This window comes from Leguminivora glycinivorella, chromosome 6 (assembly GCF_023078275.1).
Source record: "Leguminivora glycinivorella isolate SPB_JAAS2020 chromosome 6, LegGlyc_1.1, whole genome shotgun sequence".
Classification (NCBI taxonomy): Eukaryota; Metazoa; Arthropoda; class Insecta; order Lepidoptera; family Tortricidae; genus Leguminivora; species Leguminivora glycinivorella.
In genome coordinates, this window is record NC_062976.1 from 9075385 (window position 1) to 9094714 (window position 19330).

General features: G+C 36.6%; 1 protein-coding gene across 2 annotated transcripts in view; it reads right to left on the reverse strand.

The window, feature by feature from the left end:
* The window catches only part of LOC125226885 (LIM domain transcription factor LMO4), a 311552-nt gene that overhangs the window by 175772 nt on the left and 116450 nt on the right, over positions 1 to 19330 (reverse strand). Inside the window, exon 1 of one of the 2 annotated variants that reach the window (XM_048131044.1) lies at positions 1221 to 1508. The exons of the other annotated variant lie outside the window; for it this stretch is intronic. The gene's annotated coding sequence lies outside the window, so the exon portion shown is untranslated. Of the gene's footprint in view, positions 1 to 1220; positions 1509 to 19330 lie in introns of those variants that run through there. 2 annotated transcript variants of the gene reach the window in all.

Sequence of the window (19330 nt, forward strand, 5' to 3'; positions counted from 1 at the left end):
CTTATCAGGCTCGTATGGAATCAAGATGCTTGACTACGACTATCAAAATATTGATAGGAACAACCAAATTTTTTTTAGAGTGTATGATTGTGTAACATAAAATCAGGACAATGATTTTTGTCCATAAAAAGGATATCATTAAGGGTAGGTATAGGTTTATCCATAGCGTTTAACATAGCACAAACGAATTATGAAATAAAATGTCATTGGTATCTATTTACAAACAGACCCTCCATCCGGTACAAGTGTCAGGAGTTTTCTTAATAAATCTGGATTTAGTCGAAACTTCAGAAATTGGTAAGTGGTAACCCTAATCGCGGCAACTTGGGAAGGGTTGTACGTCTCCTCCTCTATTTGTTTTTCGTTAAAGCTTTAATTAAAAGTAGGTTTATTTTAAAGAAAATTGATGTTCAAAGTAAATAAATCCTTGATGGTTTAATTATCTCTTGTAATTGAGTTTCACCTGACGATGAAATTAGTATTGTGCGCAAACAGTTCTTATTAATTAATGATTTTGTAGGAACCTACGGAGTTTGAGGTTTCCTTTATTGCTTAATTGGTTTTATACAATGTTGTTAATTATTTGTGCCGGATTTTCATAGGGAGTTTTTTAATTATATTTGATTACTTACAGGGGGTACCAATCTTTATGTATCTTAAAATTAAAATTTGGTTAAATAGCCAAAGTTTAAATACATATGTTTGTTCAGCAGGTATTAGGTTCGTTTAATTTTTTCAAGAATTAGCAAGATCGGAATTTTTAAGTGTTTCTATGTATTATTTTATTTACCTAATTACGCTAGAAAACGATTTGAATTGTTAATTTATTTTGATTATTTCCATAGTTGCGACTATTAATGTAGTCCAAGCTTCATATTGAAGACAGAATTATTTCTATTCAATAACATGTGTTAAAAGTGATTACTGTGTTGATATAGTATTACATTAATGTTTGTAAACAGTAAGTTTTATCACCAAGCTCCTCCACGTGGTTGACGCAAGCCGGCGTATGAATTCCCTAATTCGTCCATGTTAGCGTTGTCGTTCCAGTACGCCTTCCTCGAAACCCGCACATTTCCGGGCGTTCTCCGCTGCCGTAGTGAAATAGATGACCTAGATTTGTTTACAAACATCCCGCGTAGACTACGGACCATTGTATGCGTGCGCTAGCCAGCGGCCACGCTCCGAACATCACAATAAATACGTTGGAAGGTAGTTACCTAAAGGCTTTGTCCTTTGGGTCTCTTGCCGCGCGTCCAGGCAGCGCCTCGGCGGGACCGCCGGCTCAGGCACGATGCACCAAACAAAAAAACTGAACAATAACAAAAAAAAACACAATCAACTGAACAAACTACACCGCCGATCGCAGTCTAATATCCTCGGAGTCCGCCGGAATAGAAGACTGGTCACATAAAACTTTTTTGGGAACTTTAAAACAAAAACTGTACTGACAACTTCGAAAAAAGTAGAAATTGCGACGGGGATCGTCGGCACTTCCCCGGACAGCGTTTCGGTCGCGACTGAGCGCGCCACGCGGTCGGCCGGGGCGGGGCGGGGGGCGCCGCGGGGGGAGCGGCCCGCGCCGCGGTATTATTTGATTAATTCGCCTCCCCTTGTATCCTCGGCGAGTCGTTAAGACGACGTTAAGTTTTTAAATTTCATTGTGAGGGCCACAACCTTCACCTAGTTTTAACCTTAATTGAATTAATTAAGATCGATGGATGCGGAGGAAGATTAGACGTTAATAAGCAAACGTTGAAGGATCGTCCCGCTCCGCTTAATTAGCTGCGGCCCGCGGTCGAGGCGCGCAGGAAAAAATCCCTACTCGAAATAATGAGCAAACTATAATACCCACCCATTATGAAGCATAATAAAATTCTTTGTTCATTTGTATTTTTTGCATTGTTCGATAGAAACATTTATAAGTATTGTACTACTAAATGTTCTGAATGTTCTGATGTATTGACCCCTGAACCTATTTATAAAGCTAAGGCTGAATCATAATTGTACACTACTGCACTTTTACATTTAAGGACATGAGTCAAAATGTTGCTAAAAGTTGCTGTCTCTAATTCCTTATTACCACATGTTAAGTTTTTAGACGAAATAATTATTTATCGATGAATATTTTCCCACAGCCTGTAAACTAAATTGTCACTTAAAGTAATTTATGAAATGAAATGTAAATGTTAAATGCAATTAAGCAACTGTATTAAAACTACAAGTCGATATTGGGAATAATTTCATCATAAATAATTTCATCTAAAAATACATATCTATATAATTAAATAATCTTGTTTACTATTAATATCTTACACCTACATTATACATTAATGATCTCGATTCTAAGAATTTCAGAAACAAACTATTTTATTACGTCCATCATACAATAAACATCGTATCTAATTACTTTTAACACATAACCTCAGTAATTAAGGCAATATAAAAAAAAAAACACATAAATATCAGATTACCAATTAAGACTACAGATACCTAATAATTAGTATCGTCTGAGCCCCAAACTCGTCTTGATCTTCCCACAGTCGGACAACCAGGGTTACCATGCGTCAGACAGAACTAAGAATTTATCCTAATTTGAAAGTTACTGTGTGAGCTTTGAGATTTTAAAGCTTGTCAGACGATGTATTCAAACCAAAACCTTACTTTAAACACTGACATATCCGATCCATATCGTCTCTAGAAATAATAATTTTGAATTCGAATCGGGCCGTTACAATAATGCTGTTTATGGAACTAGCGCTGGTCTTTCATAGAGCGTATTGCCAAAACTTTAAAATTGTCTATCAACGACACGCGACAGCGATTTAAAAGTACTTTTACTGTGTGAGATTTTAGAATGACCTTCGGATATTAGAGCGTGTTGACCACATTGTATTAAAAAAAACCTTAGTTTAGACACTGAAATATCCGATCCATATCGTATGTAGAAAAAACAATTTGAAATTCGAATCGGGCTCTCACAATAATGCTATCTATTTAAAAACCGGCCAAGAGCGTGTCGGGCCACGCTCAGTGTAGGGTTCCGTAGTTTTCCGTATTTTTCTCAAAAACTACTGAACCTATCAAGTTCAAAATATTTTTCCTAGAAAGTCTTTAAAAAGTTCTACTTTTGTGATTTTTTTCATATTTTTTAAACATATGGTTCAAAAGTTAGAGGGGGGGGGACGCACTTTTTTTGCCTTTAGGAGCGATTATTTTCGAAAATATTATGTTTATCAAAAAACGATCTTAGTAAACCCTTATTCATTTTTAAATACCTATCCAACAATATATCACACATTGGGGTTGGAATGAAAAAAAATATCAGCCCCCACTTTACATGTAGGGGGGGTACCCTAATAAAACATTTTTTTCCATTTTTTATTTTTGCACTTTGTTGGCGTGATTGATATACATATTGGTACCAAATTTCAGCTTTCTAGTGCTTACGGTTACTGAGATTATCCGCGGACGGACGGACGGACGGACGGACAGACAGACATGGCGAAACTATAAGGGTTCCTAGTTGACTACGGAACCCTAAAAATGAACTCAGCGACACCCGGACAGGTTTTAATTGAAGAAACGCTATTTTGCCACTGATATATCAGATTCCTATGAATCAATTATCACATCTAGAGTTAATATTTGACTTATGTTAACATTATCTTGTCGCCTGGCAGCCCTAAAAGAACTCGTTCCAGCCGGGCGTCGCGTTACAAGAAAGAGGTCGGCCTCAATTTCGGGTTAATTTAATAATTCGGATATAATCGGGATCGGGCCGAGTCTCCGGCGCGGGCGCAGGTGCGCGGTGCGCGTGCGACACTGTAATGCACGTTGCATTGCGTGCGATTTGTAAAGTAAGGAAGTAAGTAAAAAAAGTGGCGTGCCATGCATGAAGGATACTTTTTATTATCAGAATTTCTGTCGAAATTTGTCACTTTATGTTGACGCATAAGAATTTTTGTATGTGGAATCCTCCAATGGTGGCTTTTTGCACAAACCCATTTAAGTTACACAAGCTATAGGCAAAGATCTGAAACTTCTAAAACGGAGAACCACATCATGACATCATACCCTAAAGATCATGTGTACTAAAGCAAGTATTTCATAAATTGATAAAACTTACGCAACTTCAATGCTAAAAAAAACATGTCCATTATTAAAGTTTCTAGTATTGCTACAGGTGACAATGATTCTACTTACTTCACCAATCCGAAGTTATCCTAATAAATTCATTTTACATTCATCCAAAAATAAAAAATAAATAATTTTCATTAGATATATATAGCGTTGGTAATTGGTATTTCATTATAAATATCGTTTAAGGCGTCATCGTAACAAAATAACCTAAATAAATGATTATAATATCTTGAAATTACCAGTTGTAAAACAAATAAAATTTTACAACAGTGTTAAAATATAGAGTTATAAATATCCTAACGTTGGTAAAATGAGGCCAAGGAATGTTTGGTTCAGTATTGTAGGTAGGTAATGACCGAACTTCCGCACTAATAGCATTGGATACACACAGTGTTTTATAGGTACTAGGTAGTAAATTTTTTTGGACTTTTGTTTATGCACTTTTTATATATTGTTATGAGCTTGTAGGTCTAATATGATTGTGGGGGGTCTATATTAATTCGCATAACTGAATACTCCTAATATGAATTGGCATACTGTTTATTACGCATAACATTTAATACGCATATCATTATTTCGCATAACAGATTACGTATAATGTTAATGCGCATAATGTAAATTGTTATAACGATGAATTGGTATAACTATAATAAGCATAACTTTGTTTCGTAGAATTATTAAATGGCATATAAAAAAAAATATTTTCACCACACTAACGGGTAAAGGCTTACTTTGCAGTTCGAAAACAGATAGCAAACTTGCGCAATAATATTTTACAACATATAGACTGTTACCTCACCAAGAAGCGTTATCTGGAAGCGATCACTGCCGGTTTACCCTTGAATCGCCGACAGACACTTGTTCGAATATTATTTCAAAGACAACGTTTCAAATAATTTCATTTCATCGACAGTTCATATCGTAGAACAATCGATATAAGTAAAATAAAACCGTAGACTTTTATTTCGTAGATAACTTATTCCGAGTATACTTTATATCGTGGAATTTCGTTTCGTGTTTTTTCATTTCTTTTTATTTTACATTAAATACAATTCATTACGCATAATATTACTTCAATTATGATTTTTTTCTAAAATTGTACAATTTGTAAACTGTTTGTTTGGTAAGCCGTTTGTTTCTGTGTGATCACAGTTCTAACCTAACCTAAACCTACTCTGTAAACTGTTGTTTTTGTGTGTGGTCACAGTTCTAACCCAACCTAAACCTGCATATGTATAGACCGTTCGTTGACGTGTAGGGTCGTAGTTTCTAACCTAGACTACTCTGCAATTTGTTTGCTTCTGTGTAAATTACAAGTCGAACCTAACCTAATTAAACCTAATTTAAAAGCCATTCGTCGTTGTGTAGGTCGCAGTTCTAACCTAACCTAAACCTACTCTGTAAGCTGGTCGTTTTTGTGTGTGGTCACAGTTCTATCCTAACCTAAACCTACTATAAAAGCCGTTCATTGTTTTGTATATCAATTCATTTTAGGATAATTAAAGTTATAAGTAATAATGTGGGATTCATAGGCCATAATTAATTCAAAACAATAAGTTCGTTATCTCTCATGAAAGTCCTGAACTGATGTCAAAGATACTCAAAAGTATCTATTTTTTATTTTGTGGATTTTGTGGACAAATTGAGCCATAATAAAAACTTAATAGTTATTATTACTGTATTACTAAATTTTACTTTGCAATCAATCCATATTTATAATTATAGGTAAACTTCGAAATATAAACTTTTGATTACAGAATTATAATAAATAGATAAGAGGATACTCGTACAATCGAAAATTATAAATAATCGTCCACCTCATCTTAAAATAAATGAAATAATGAGCGTAATGAGACCAACGGTATCGCTTTAAATTCCAACTTGGTAGGGGGCGGTAAGAATCCCTCGCTCAGCTCGAAATTAATCTTTGTTTAAAGTTAATGTGGCTTATTAATCACCCGCATTATGTCTAGATGGATATAATGTAGCAATCGGTGAGTCAGAATATCGGGCCTTTATTACGAAAACAAATGCACCGTTAGGGACTGTTTCCATTAATATACGTCAAGGAACATTCATACGTCAAGCAGACCAAGCAGACGATGGATAGCATTTGTTTGTAATGGCAATAAAATGGTAATAAAATTAATTTCAGATATCTTGGAAGCGTGACCTTTATGCACACTTTTATTTTATTTAGAGACACGACGGTGCTAAGTTAGCTTGACGACGTCTAAACGTCTTTTCCGTATTGCAACGTCATGTTATAGTTTTAATAAAAAATAATAGTTAAAAATTCAAAACCTTCAAGAATAGAGCGTAGTCCCTTATTAAATGCTGCCAACACACTTCCAGCTCCTCTGCTGTTGCATACCATATGATCTGTCTGTTCGTTTGCCTTCTATATTTTAAAAACAAGATCTGCGTTTAGGGTCCTATTCCTAATTTAAAAAAAAGTCACCCTACTGATTTTGAAAATACCTAGTCCGGGTAAAGTCAAAACCGACTTCATTGACGGAGTGAACAGTCGAAATTAAAACTGTCGAAATCGGTTAACATTATAAAGAATTATCCCTGAAAAATCAACATACTATACAAGATACAAGTCACTCAAATTAGTTAGTGAATTCACTTAAAGATGGCGCTATACACAATAATGATAATTAGTACCTATATTAGAGTTATATGAGAAACATGAAATTGTTTTAAGTATTGAAAGTTTGTACGGATACGGAACCCTCGGTGGGCGAGTCCGACTGACTGAGTGTGACTGACGGTAAGTGAACAATGGAAACATTCATTTCCCCAACCTGTTCGTTGCCCTAAGGTTTTTTTTTGGACTTTACACTAATCGATTACCGTCTTTATGTTGTTGTATTAAGGTCACTTTTAATAAGATTTGGGTTGTAAGTGGATAGACGCAGTTTAGATTAGACAGGTGAAGGTATTAAACATTTAAATTGGGTATAATAGGTGCCTAATTTAATAAGGTATATTAAATTGTATCAGAAATAATGTAACGGATATTACACCTAACATACAATGTAGATAAGTGTATGGATAATATAGATTGCGTGCAAAGAAAAGGATATAACTAACTTTGTATACGTTCTACTGGAGTATGTCCAGTTATATTAAATATTATATACTCGTACAATGTCTCCATAATATGTATCTACGTTGGGGAGGTGGCAGTGACAAACCTAAAAACCTTGGTAAGTTTGTGGAGAAGCTGGAGTGGGGTTGGTGTATATACTGGATTACCATTTATTTTGTTGATCGTATGGCTTGTAGTCAGAACCGTAAATAATTCATTTATAAACTAGTTTCTGATATTAAACAAATTGTGTACCTAAACCTAAATTTACACTGACAAATATTTACTGGGAGACTTTTAATTTCTTGCATGTGCACGCGCAGCAATGTTTGTAGTATTTACAAATCTTCATACAAGCGGTTTTTCGTATAGCGAACTTGCATTCTCTTCTGCATTCGTTTATCGATTCCGACGTAAAATCGGACAACTCAAAACCTTTCAAAAGCCCAATGTGAAGTCTTGCTCCGGGTAATTTCGCACCCGCAATTTGCACATATTCGGCAGCTCCGACCCAAGGCACGAAACAAGGGTACAATTAAGGCGTCCGCACACTGCACCGCTGCAAGGGCATCACAATGCGCCAAATGACGCCCGGTAGGTACGCAAATGAAGAATATTGTCGGACGGCGTGAATACTCCTTAATGACGCTCGGAGATGTCAGCCCACACTGCATTTGCCCGATTGTGAGATAATTCCGAATTGTACGTTGGTAATGGTTTTTTCGATAACTACAGGTATGCTGTAGTTTTATTGAAGATTTTAATTAGTGCGCGTTCGTACACCTATTGATATTATACCTACATAGTTTAATACTTGTAATGTCTCATATCAACAAGGTACAAAAGAACTAGCCATAATTGCATAGTTAGCACTCATATTGTAACTAAACATTCCTTTTAAAAGGAAATGTAAACTACCACCCCATTCGACCAAATACGATCTTGTTCCTGGTAGACCATATTTTAATAAACTTGGTAGACGATATGAAACTAAGGCCTGATTTAGACGGCGTGGGAACTCGCATGCGATTTTAGTTACATTACGAGCTGTTGACAAGCGCGGATCCTGCTTCGTGCCCAGGGGGGGGGGGTCAAGTGATAAAGGCCCGGGGCCCCACGGGGGGGGGTCACCTGGTCTGTTTGTATGGCTAACTTAGGCTCCAGGGGGGGGTCATGACCCCCATGACCTCCCCCCTGGATCCGTGCATGGCTGTTGAGGTAACATACAACGTTACACAGCCATAAAATTGCGCGCAATGTAATAAAACTCGTATGCTAGTTTTCGTACCGTCTGAATCGGCCCTTATCGTGGTAAAGAAAGGTGAAAGTATGACTAAAAGAGAAAAAAACCGGCCAAGTGCGAGTCGGACTCGCGCACCGAGGGTTCCGTACAAACCTGCATTTGATATGAATTTCAACTTGATAGCTCTACGCGTTCATGAGGAAAAAAGTAATAAGTTTATATTTATTAAAAAATATATATTTTGTAATGTAACTAAAAATTTAAGGTTTTCGGAATTTTTCCTTTATGTGTGCTATAAAACGTTGCTTCATGCCAAAATTCAAGATTCTAGGTCGACTGGAAGTACCCTTTAGGTTTTGATTCCCTTGCGAGTACTTGCGAGTTTCAAAATATGCAGCTTAAATTGCTGTTTCTTTTGATTGCGTTGACATAGAAGTTTGATTTTGTTACAGCTTAAAGGTATTATAGACCTGAGTATTTCGTATGAATTTCAATTTAATACCTCTACGCGTTTATGAGGAAATGGGTAGTAAGGTTAAAATTATTAAAAAAAAATATATTATGTGATGTAACTAAAAATTTATGGTTTTCGTAATTTTTCCTTTATCTATGCTATAAGACGTTGCTTCGTACCAAATTTCAAGATTCTGAGTTCACGGGAAGCACCCTGTAGGTTTTGATTCCCTTGCAAGTGTCGAAAATTTGCGGCATAAACGGCTGAATCTTTTGATTGCGTTGGCTTAGAAGTTTGATTTTTTCACAGCTTCAAGGGACAGTAGACCTGAGTAATTGATATAAATTTCAGCTTCATACCTCCACGCGTTCCTGAGAAAAAGGGTCTTGACAGACGGACGGACGGACAGACGGACAACAAAGTGATCCTATAAGGGTTCCGTTTTTTCCTTTTGAGGTACGGAACCCTAAAAAGATGACGCATAATTAATAAAGCAATCATACATACATACAATCAAGCCTGTATCCCATGAAGGGGTAGGCAGAGCACATGAAACTACTCAAGTTTCAGTGCTACTCTTGGCAAATAAGGGGTTGACAGAAAATTGTGACTTTGCAGTGACAGGTTGCCAGCCTCTCGCCTACGCCACAATTTAACCCATATCCCACAGTTGCCTTCTACGACACCCACGGGAAGAAAGGGGATGGTGAAATTCTTAACCCGTCACCACACGGGTAATCAATCATCTTTTACATTTACTTCATTTTGTAGTTCCAAACATTCGTATTGATAACGTATTACTCGTACCTATATTAGCTTGGTCAACGAACGATTCTAGATGGAATGGCCGAAAGCAGAAAGTTTCACTATGGGATGTTGTTAGGGGTAGTCAGGAGACATACATACTAAAAGTCCTCGGACTTTGGACGTGAGCTCGAAGAGGGGGGGATGAAAAAAGGTCCCATTTTTTGGTTTTTTGCTCATATTTCAAAAACTATGCGTCATACGAAATTTTGGTTTACTACACTTTGAAAGCTTATAAAATTCTCTATAACTTTGGTCTAGAAACTTATTTCTATTCTTAACCATTATCTAGGTATGAGCTCCTAAAAACTGTTAATTTTTTAAAAATCGTTTTCCCCCCCATTTTTTCTTCATACATTGCTCCATATCTTGAAAAATATTTATCTTAGACAAAAGTTTTCTTAAAAAATCTTGTAGATCATTCAAATACCTTTCATAATATGTGTACATATGCTTCTGGGTCATGTACCGTTGAATAATTATACGACTTTAAAACGAAATGAAACAACAAATGTATGTGATAAACGTGTAAAATATGTATTTCATGAACATGATTGTATTATGATGCTGTATAAATGCATTCACACAACAGGTAACAATACAATTAGCTGTACATAAAGGCCTTGTCATACCCACATCTACCACTACTACAATCTGTAGTGCACCGGCAAAATATTAACTTCAGTATTTCTTCCGGAGCAGCTGGTACTTTGGTTTGCACAGGAATCAGTAAGTTGCTTTCGTTCCGTGCCCATCCCCATTCATCATCCTCCTTGCGTTATCCCGGCATTTGCCACGGCTCATGGGAGCCTGGGGTCCACTTTGACAACTAATCCCAAGATTTGGCGTAGGCACTAGTTTTACGAAAGCGACTGCCATCTGACTTTCCAACCCGAAGGGTAACTAGGACATTGGAATTAGTCCGGTTTCCTCACGATGTTTTCCTTCACCGAAAAGCGACTGGCAAATATCAAATGACATTTCGCACATAAATTCAGAAAAAAGTCATTGGTACGAGCCCGGTTCGAACCCGCAACCTCCGGATCGAAAGTCAACGACACCCCCAGGATAGAGGAAGACACTGATGATAACGGCGGGGAGGATATTGTCTAAGATACAGTTGTCACATCTGATCCAGATGACATGGAAGAAACAGTTTCAATTTGTTTGATTTATTTGGGACAACAAACACAGTAACACACAAGGTTAGAGAATTGCAGTGTTGACAGTAGTAAGGTGTGAGACCGACAGCATTTCAAACAAACAAAGAACACCGATTAGTATCATCCCGCCCAAAGAGGCAGCGAGTAAATTAAAACACGTGTAAGTTATATCCATACCTCCGAAGGATACTGAGGCAAGTGCAAACTCATGATTTTACAGAGGAGAGCCGTTCAAAGGTACAAAGTAACATAACTAACATATTTGTTCACGTAATGACATAAAAATTCGGATTTGTTTTAACGAAATCAATGAGGTTATTTCTGCATTCATGAGAATTTCAAATTTATAACAGTTTATGATCTAAGAGTACTTGATCCAGTATACGAGTATTTTAGCGCACTTGGTCCAGTATTCGTCAAGTAAAAACCTGTTTTTTTACGTTAAAATTTGATTTAAAGTAGAATAGTAGTAGAAAACTTTTAAGAGTTAGGACATAATTGTAACTTAAGCTGTTATTTGCAGTTTTTACCTCCGAAACTAAGTTAGTTAGTTGTATCAGTATTCCACACTTTTTTTACCTCCCTCGCTAATATACCAATGACTTTTTTCTGAACTTATGTGCGAAATGTCATTTGATATTTGCCAGTCGCTTTTCGGTGAAGGAAAACATCGTGAGGTAACCGGACTAATTCCAATAAGTCCTAGTTACCCTTCGGGTTGGAAAGTAAGAAGGCAGTCGCTTTCGTAAAACTAGTGCCTACGCCAAATCTTGGGATTAGTTGTCAAAGTGGACCCCAGGCTCCCATGAGCCGTGGCAAATGCCGGGATAACGCAAGGAGGATGATGAATGGGGATGGCACGGAACGAAAGCAACTTACTGATTCCTGTGCAAACCAAAGTACCAGCTGCTCCGGAAGAAATACTGAAGTCAATATTTTGCCGGTGCACCACAGATTGTAGTAGTGGTAGATGTGGGTGTGAGAAGGCCTTTATGTACAGCTAATTGTATTGTTACCTGTTGTGTGAATGCATTTATACAGCATCATAATACAATCATGTTCATGAAATACATATTTTACACGTTTATCACATACATTTGTTGTTTCATTTCGTTTTAAAGTCGTATAATTATTACATGACCCAGAAGCATATGTACACATATTATGAAAGGTATTTGAATGATCTACAAGATTTTCTAAGAAAACTTTTGTCTAAGATAAATATTTTTCAAGATATGGAGCAATGTATGAAGCAAAAAGTGGGGGGAAAACGATTTTTTAAAAATTAACAGTTTTTAGGAGCTCATACCTAGATAATGGTTGAGAATAGAAAAAAAGTTTTTAGATCAAAGTTATAGAGAATTTTATAAGCTTTCAAGGTGTAGTAAACCAAAATTTCGTATGACGCATAGTTTTCGAAATATGAGCAAAAAACCAAAAAATGGGACCTTTTTTCATCCCCCCCTCTTCGAGCTCACGTCCAAAGTCCGAGGACTTTTAGTATGTATGTCTCCTGACTACCCCTAACAACATCCCGTAGTGAAACTTTCTGCTTTCGGCCATTCCACCTAGACCCCCCTTTTGAGCATTCATTGACTGATCTATATGTCTGTTTCCGGCGCGGCTCGTGGACAACTTATTTACATGCATTCCACGTGGACTCATTCAATATACAATTATACATGTAGTTTTATGCATTTTCTAAATGTTACCTGTGCGAGATAAATCTTTATCAATGTTACTACATATTCACATATTTAAGTGTATTACGAGTATAATGTTGATTTGTTTCGTTCATTCTCATTTTATTTCCAAAAAAAAAAACACAAAAAAAATTACATTAGTCTTTACAACTTTATTAATGTAAATAATGCAGGTAGATCTATATCTCTGACATACTGTTCCTCAGTTTAGTATACCTCCACGCGTGGACAACTCATTCGCATGCATTCCACGTGGTGGCCTCACTTACTAATTCATGTATTTACCTATTTCTCCTCTATTTCAATTCATCTATGTACTTGTATGTATTTACAACTTTATTAAAAAAAATTTGGACAATTTCAAAATTGATTATATTATAAATTCGTTTACTGCTTTTTCCGAATATAGCATGTTATATCGTATACGATAATACGATACGTCTGGGTCCGGGCGTGGCGTGGACAACTTATTCGCATGCATTCCATGTGGACTCATTCAACATACATGCTGTCATTTCATGCATTAAAACGTCTGTTGTCTGAACTACCCTAGATATTTCAATGTTACTATTTGTTTACCTACTTCTGTATTTAAATTCGTTTAGTTCATAATAACCTAATCACAAAATTAAATTTTTGATAAAACCCTCGACCGCGACATAGTGGACCGATTTTTATGCAATACGGCTAAGAATACGACTAATTCAGCTTTCAAACAAAAAAAAAACTAAATCTAAATCGGTTCATCAGCTACGATGCCACAGACAGACAGACAGACAGATAGACAGACAGACAGAAGAGACAGACACGTCAAACTTATAACACCCCGTTTTGCGTCGGGGGTAAAAAATTAACAGAAATAAGGAAGAAAAAACGTGTTTGGGTTAAAAAGATTGCCATGCAGCCCCAATGCAGTTTAGCCAGTTTACTTGAAAGACCAATATACTTGTAGATATTGATAGAGTTATAGTACTTGACATACGTATGTCTGGCGCGTGGACAACTTATTTACATGCATTCCACGCGCACTCATTCAACATACGAGTACATGCTCGGTGTAATTCATGCATTTAAACGTCAGCTGTGCGAGATATTATGTAGTCCCCTCTATTTCAATTCCACTACTTATATCTATCTATGACTTAGCCGTTAAGTGCGTTAAGCTTAATTTACTGTAGTAATATAAGTGTCTTATCTATATTTTGAATAGTTCTCAGTGAGAGCGTCTTAGGAGGTAGGTGCACATCTCTTAAACTGTGTATATTGTATCTGATGTAATTTTGTTTGTGCTTTTCTGATGTTGCTCCAATAAAAAAAATAAATAAAATAAAATGAATCCTCATTTACTTAAATCAGTTTAAATGTTTAGCGGTTTGACTGATTTGTCAATGTAATACATAGAAATAAAGTGAAAACAAAGTAAAAATTTAATGCATGATTGAATGAAAGTTTATTTTTTGTTTCAATCATAACGTGATACTCGTAACTAGATAATAGTTGTATTAAAAATTGAGGGCTTACTTAAAGAAAAATCTATTAAGTTTTTATAGAACAACTTTATTGAATATACAGTCAACCACTTGGAACCCTAGGCCACTCTACAACCATGTCAAAATGACGAGCAGTAAGAGATTTCTTACAATCTGATTTGTAACGTCACTATGACATAGTTCTACAGTGGTTCCAATTGGTTGACTGTACATTATCACTTTCTCTTGAATACTTAAAGTAACAAAATAGATATCGTCACTACTTTGAAAAAATCTCGTATCTCACGCTGCTCCTCAAAGTTAAAACGCAGTAAGTCTATATGCATTCCATACATACTTACTACAATTTTCTTTTCATTGACAGACGAAGATACAAGTTTTTTTAAAAGTAGTGACGATATACTTATTAGATGGCTGGAGTGGGGTTTTATTTTTGGACCAAGTTACACAGAAACTTATATCTATAAAATATTTGTTTTAGTTTATATGTGGAAGGGCGGCACCGTCGTCAAAGCCGAGCCATCGGGTGAATCTATTTTTTTGTATTAAGTATAACAGAAATATTTATGGAATAAACGGCATTTAAAAATAATAAAATTACTCATGGTAACGGTAAATATATAATATTACGTAAATTCATAGTCATAAGATAAGTAACTAATATGGATGGCAAAAAGATATAACAATAATTATATTAAAATATGTATGTATACATATATAAAGGAAACTTTAATAGGAATATTGCATAATTGAGATGACTAAGTAGGTAGTTAATAAACAGGCAATGTCCAGTAATTATAATTGGCAAATCTATGGCTAATTGGAAAATACAAGCGGTCATTAATCCTGGCTAAAATTAAAATATCTTTTCATTGTTTAACATATATTTGTAAGTATGCATATATGTATGTATTTATAATATACGACTGACTCACAAGTGCTTATAATGACTAATTGACCATTCTAACTAAACCGATTTGTGTGAACAGTAGAATAATATTTGTTAAATTACCCATAAGAGAAGTTCCAGATCAACTAACTTTCAACACGTAACTAAATTCAGCCAGTATCTTTATTAATCTGAGCAATCTATCAAACAAGGCCTATCCATAGGAGTCAGATTTTAATTGGCAGTGACAAAGGCCCAGTCGTCGCGTCACCCTCTCAATTCAAGAACGACACAAGAGCCACCAGGCGTCAACACTCAAGCGATATTTTGCAAGTAGACCGTCGCCCGGCATTAAGTTTTTCTCCCACCCCTGAGCAACAGGTGGTTCAATGGACTGACAAATTTGTCCAAAACAATACAACATCGTTATGAATCCATTTCGCTTATCGCAGATTACTTTGGTGTAGACAGACACTTTAATATAAATCAAGAGGGTTCTGTTGGTTAATCAATAGAAGACATATTTACCCTTGCAAGTAAAAATGAAAGGGAATACAGTTGTTGTGTATGTGTATTTACCACAGAATTCAGGATCGTGTTTTTGGTTGGCATTATAATATGTATAATGCACCTGATGTTGCGAGTTGAAGACCTCATAAACCTCAGCGAAACGGCAATTGTGTATCTGAAGAGCACATTCATCAATCTCTAGTTTAAGATTTAATACTTAAGGAAACCATTATGTAATTGAAATCCAGTAAGACGTATAAATGCCATACGATAAATAAATAAATAAACCTGATGTGACGCTTCCTAAGATACTGATGTCATTGATTCAGTCTACGTAATGGAGTAAATTAGGTTTCCTTTGCTAGCCAAGTACGAGTACCTGTTTGTGTCTGCATGTCATGCTATTAAAGTCCGCCTCCGTCTTGTCCGTGTGTCCGTGTCTCTCTTGTATGAAATACGTTTCCCTGTCTGTATCAACTTGATCTGTGCCTTAACTATTCCCTAATCAGACAATACAAGATAATTCGCGTTAATCCGAGCCACTTTGCGTCAATCCTTCATTAAACGGCACAATCGTTCATTTAGAGCGTTCTCACGCTTCATTAAAGTCTTTTTCGTGCGGCGACCGACTACCGTTTCCCCGAACACAATGAGCGGGTGATTCGGCGGCGAATAACGAGGACATTTGTCGGGCGGCTCTCACGTCCGACGCCTTCCGACGCTCAATGAAAGTTTACCTGCAGCCGTAACGAGCGATTTGTCCCCTGGCTCACCCCACCCCGGGCCAAATCAAAGCCCATTCACATCTGCATGCGGCACAATGCTGGCAATTAGGCCGCGCCGGGCCCTACAATCGAACGTAATGCGCGCTCGATGCAGCCTGCGCTCCTCAAGGATCTTTGGATACTTATAAACACTGGCATTTGTGGCGCTTATAAACGCGCAGTTGACAATTACGAAATCTCATGTAAAACCACGGTATAGTTTATTACAGTTCGTTTAATTATACTAGATACATTGAATTGAAACCACGGCAATAAAGACTCAACAGGACCTGTCCCCAAAGCTGTCTCAAATAAATGCAATTCTCTGCAAAATTGTCAAATTTCGATAACGAGTTGCCTCGGACGACATAGAAGTGTTACAAAAAGATTTTGTTTGTCCATCCATTCGTGTCCTAGTTTAAAACAGAACAATTAATTTACAGAAATTTATCGGCACGATCTTACTCGAGTCTTTAGAAATCAGAAACCCCAATCAAAAAGATTTATTTACTCTCATAAATAAATCACTCAGTCATAACTCGTTTCTATTAAATAAAGCAATTAAAGCCAAATTACACTTAATGCATGTCCCCCCTTGCGCGGAGCATGTAAATAAAAGTCGTCACCTCAAATGTCGTCAGGTCGGTGGGTCGCGTCGTCAGCTCTTTGTGAGCAGACGGGTCTGGGGTCTGGGTCAGCTCCGTAAATCTCTCCAGAATGCTATTCAGATTGCTTACAGAGTCACTGAGTTTTTCTGGTTCAGAGTCGGTGTTAATATCTCTGATTAGTTATCACTGTTATCAGGCTTGGAACATGAAAATAAAAGTCGTCACCTAAATGTCGCAAGGTTGTCGGGTCGCGTCGACGCGACAGCTCTTTGTGAGCAGACGGGTCTGGGGTCTGGGTCAGCTCCGTAAATCTCTCCAGAATGCTATTCAGATTGCTTACAGAGTGACTGAGTGTTTGGTTCATGTAAGTGAGATCTCTGATTAGTTACTGGTATCATGGTCGGAAATGTAAATAAAACTCGTCACCTAAATGACGCCAGGGGCCCATTTCTCAAAACTGAACGCTACAAGTTACAAGCGGAAGTCTCTTTCCATAAAAATTACAATTATTATTCGCATTTTACCACTTATGTTTAAAGCATAAGGCTAAGCTGGTTTTATATGGTTTTAGTACATTTTATAATTGCATTATATTCGATAATTATTTATTAAACGACTTCAAAAAATTATTATTAACACTGGAGACTGGTTATGAGACGGGCCAGCTCCATAAATCTGCCCAGCTGTGTAATCTACCATTACAGGTGTACACGCTTCTTAATTAACTGTCTTTTCACTTTTATATTGGTTGATCTGAGACAAATGCTCGCTTATGCTTGGTAACTATCAAGAACACAGCAAGAGCTTTTATTCACAAAAATCCGACTACTCCACGACTTCCAATATAAGCTTGACATCTGGCTACATGCAATCACCAGGTGTCTCCAGGTAAAGTTACACTGGACACAAGTTATGACACGGGCCAGCTCCGTAAATCTGTCCAGCTGTGTAATCTACCGTTACAGGTGTTCAGGCTTCTTAATTAACTGGTGTTGATTGGATTCATTAGTGGTCGCAGCAATTGGTTCTGGGACGAGTTATGTGGAATGTTTTAGGTATGTAATGTAATTAAAATAGTTTTTGGCTCATTTTTGTTCCGTTATTAGGGATAGGATAGGAATTTCATAGGATATTATTATTATTTTATTGTGCTTTGTGTATTTCTGTTTGTAAATGACGATCCTTATTGGGAAAACTATTCCTTTTATTATTTTCAATTTATAATGTAATTTTTGACGATCATGATGAGAAGATAAACATAACTTTGGCATGTAACAAATTTTAGGTAGTGTAATTTTATCATGAAATAAAGAAATCTAAATCTAAATCTAAATCTATTGGAATTCATAGGATACTAGGAATTGGTAGTTAACTTAGAAGCAAAATAGTGATGAAAAACCAAAATGTTCGTGTCTCCCTTTGCATAGTAGGAAAGAAAGTAAGGCTACAGGTATGTCGCCGCGAGATAGATAACACGTCTCTGTCTAATTGTATTTTAATGACATAATGACTGGTAGTCTATCTCGTGGCGACATACTCTTGCGACAATCATGTGCTAGCCCTACTGGACAGTCCAGATTTTTATTTTTATATTTTACTGTGACCTACTCGTACTGTTGACAATTTGAACAACTATTTTATGATGTGTATTTAAGTGAAAATAAAAACACAATATTATTTTATGCGTTCTGATTAATTTAAATAAGAGGAAGTTGTTTCAAGTTTAAATGATGAAATTTACAATAAATACAATACAAATACTCTGTATTGCACACCTCAATACAAGAAACAAAGAACAATACAAGAAGTAGTAAGTATAAACAACAACTTAAGAGGTAAAACAAGAGGCGGTCTTATCGTTAAAGAGCGATCTCTTCCAGACAACCTAGTCTGCCAGACAACCTAAGTGAAATTTTGAGAAGTTTTGTAAAATTATAACTAAGAATGTATAACAAAGATTCCTATATTTTATTTGACGATAGTTTACTTTTGTTGCCCCATTAGCCGCTTCGGTCAACTTTACATCTGCTATATTTTATTGACGTAAAACTATATCTACGACGTACATAAACATCTCAAAAAAGCAAAATATACCCCGCTAATTAACGGACCAGACGGGAAAAACACATCCACTTACAGCCGGAAGCACCCACGTCATTCACCTAGTTAGCGGGCTAAAAAGCCCACATTGTCAATTAAAATATGAAAAATGTTGGTGGGATTGGAGTTATGCCGTTCGGGCTTTGGCACGCGTCCCGGTGTTACCGCCTTCGACGTTGGGGATTCTTGCGATGCGGTAAGATGCGGCGCAGTCAAATTTCAGACTTTAGTTTTTTGTTTTTTAGATAGGTATGACGCGAAGGTAGGTACGTTACAACTGCCATTGGATCTAGCGAGTGCACCGGTTTATACCGATATCCATTGTAACCACTTATGTATATGAACGGTTTACATAGGTACGG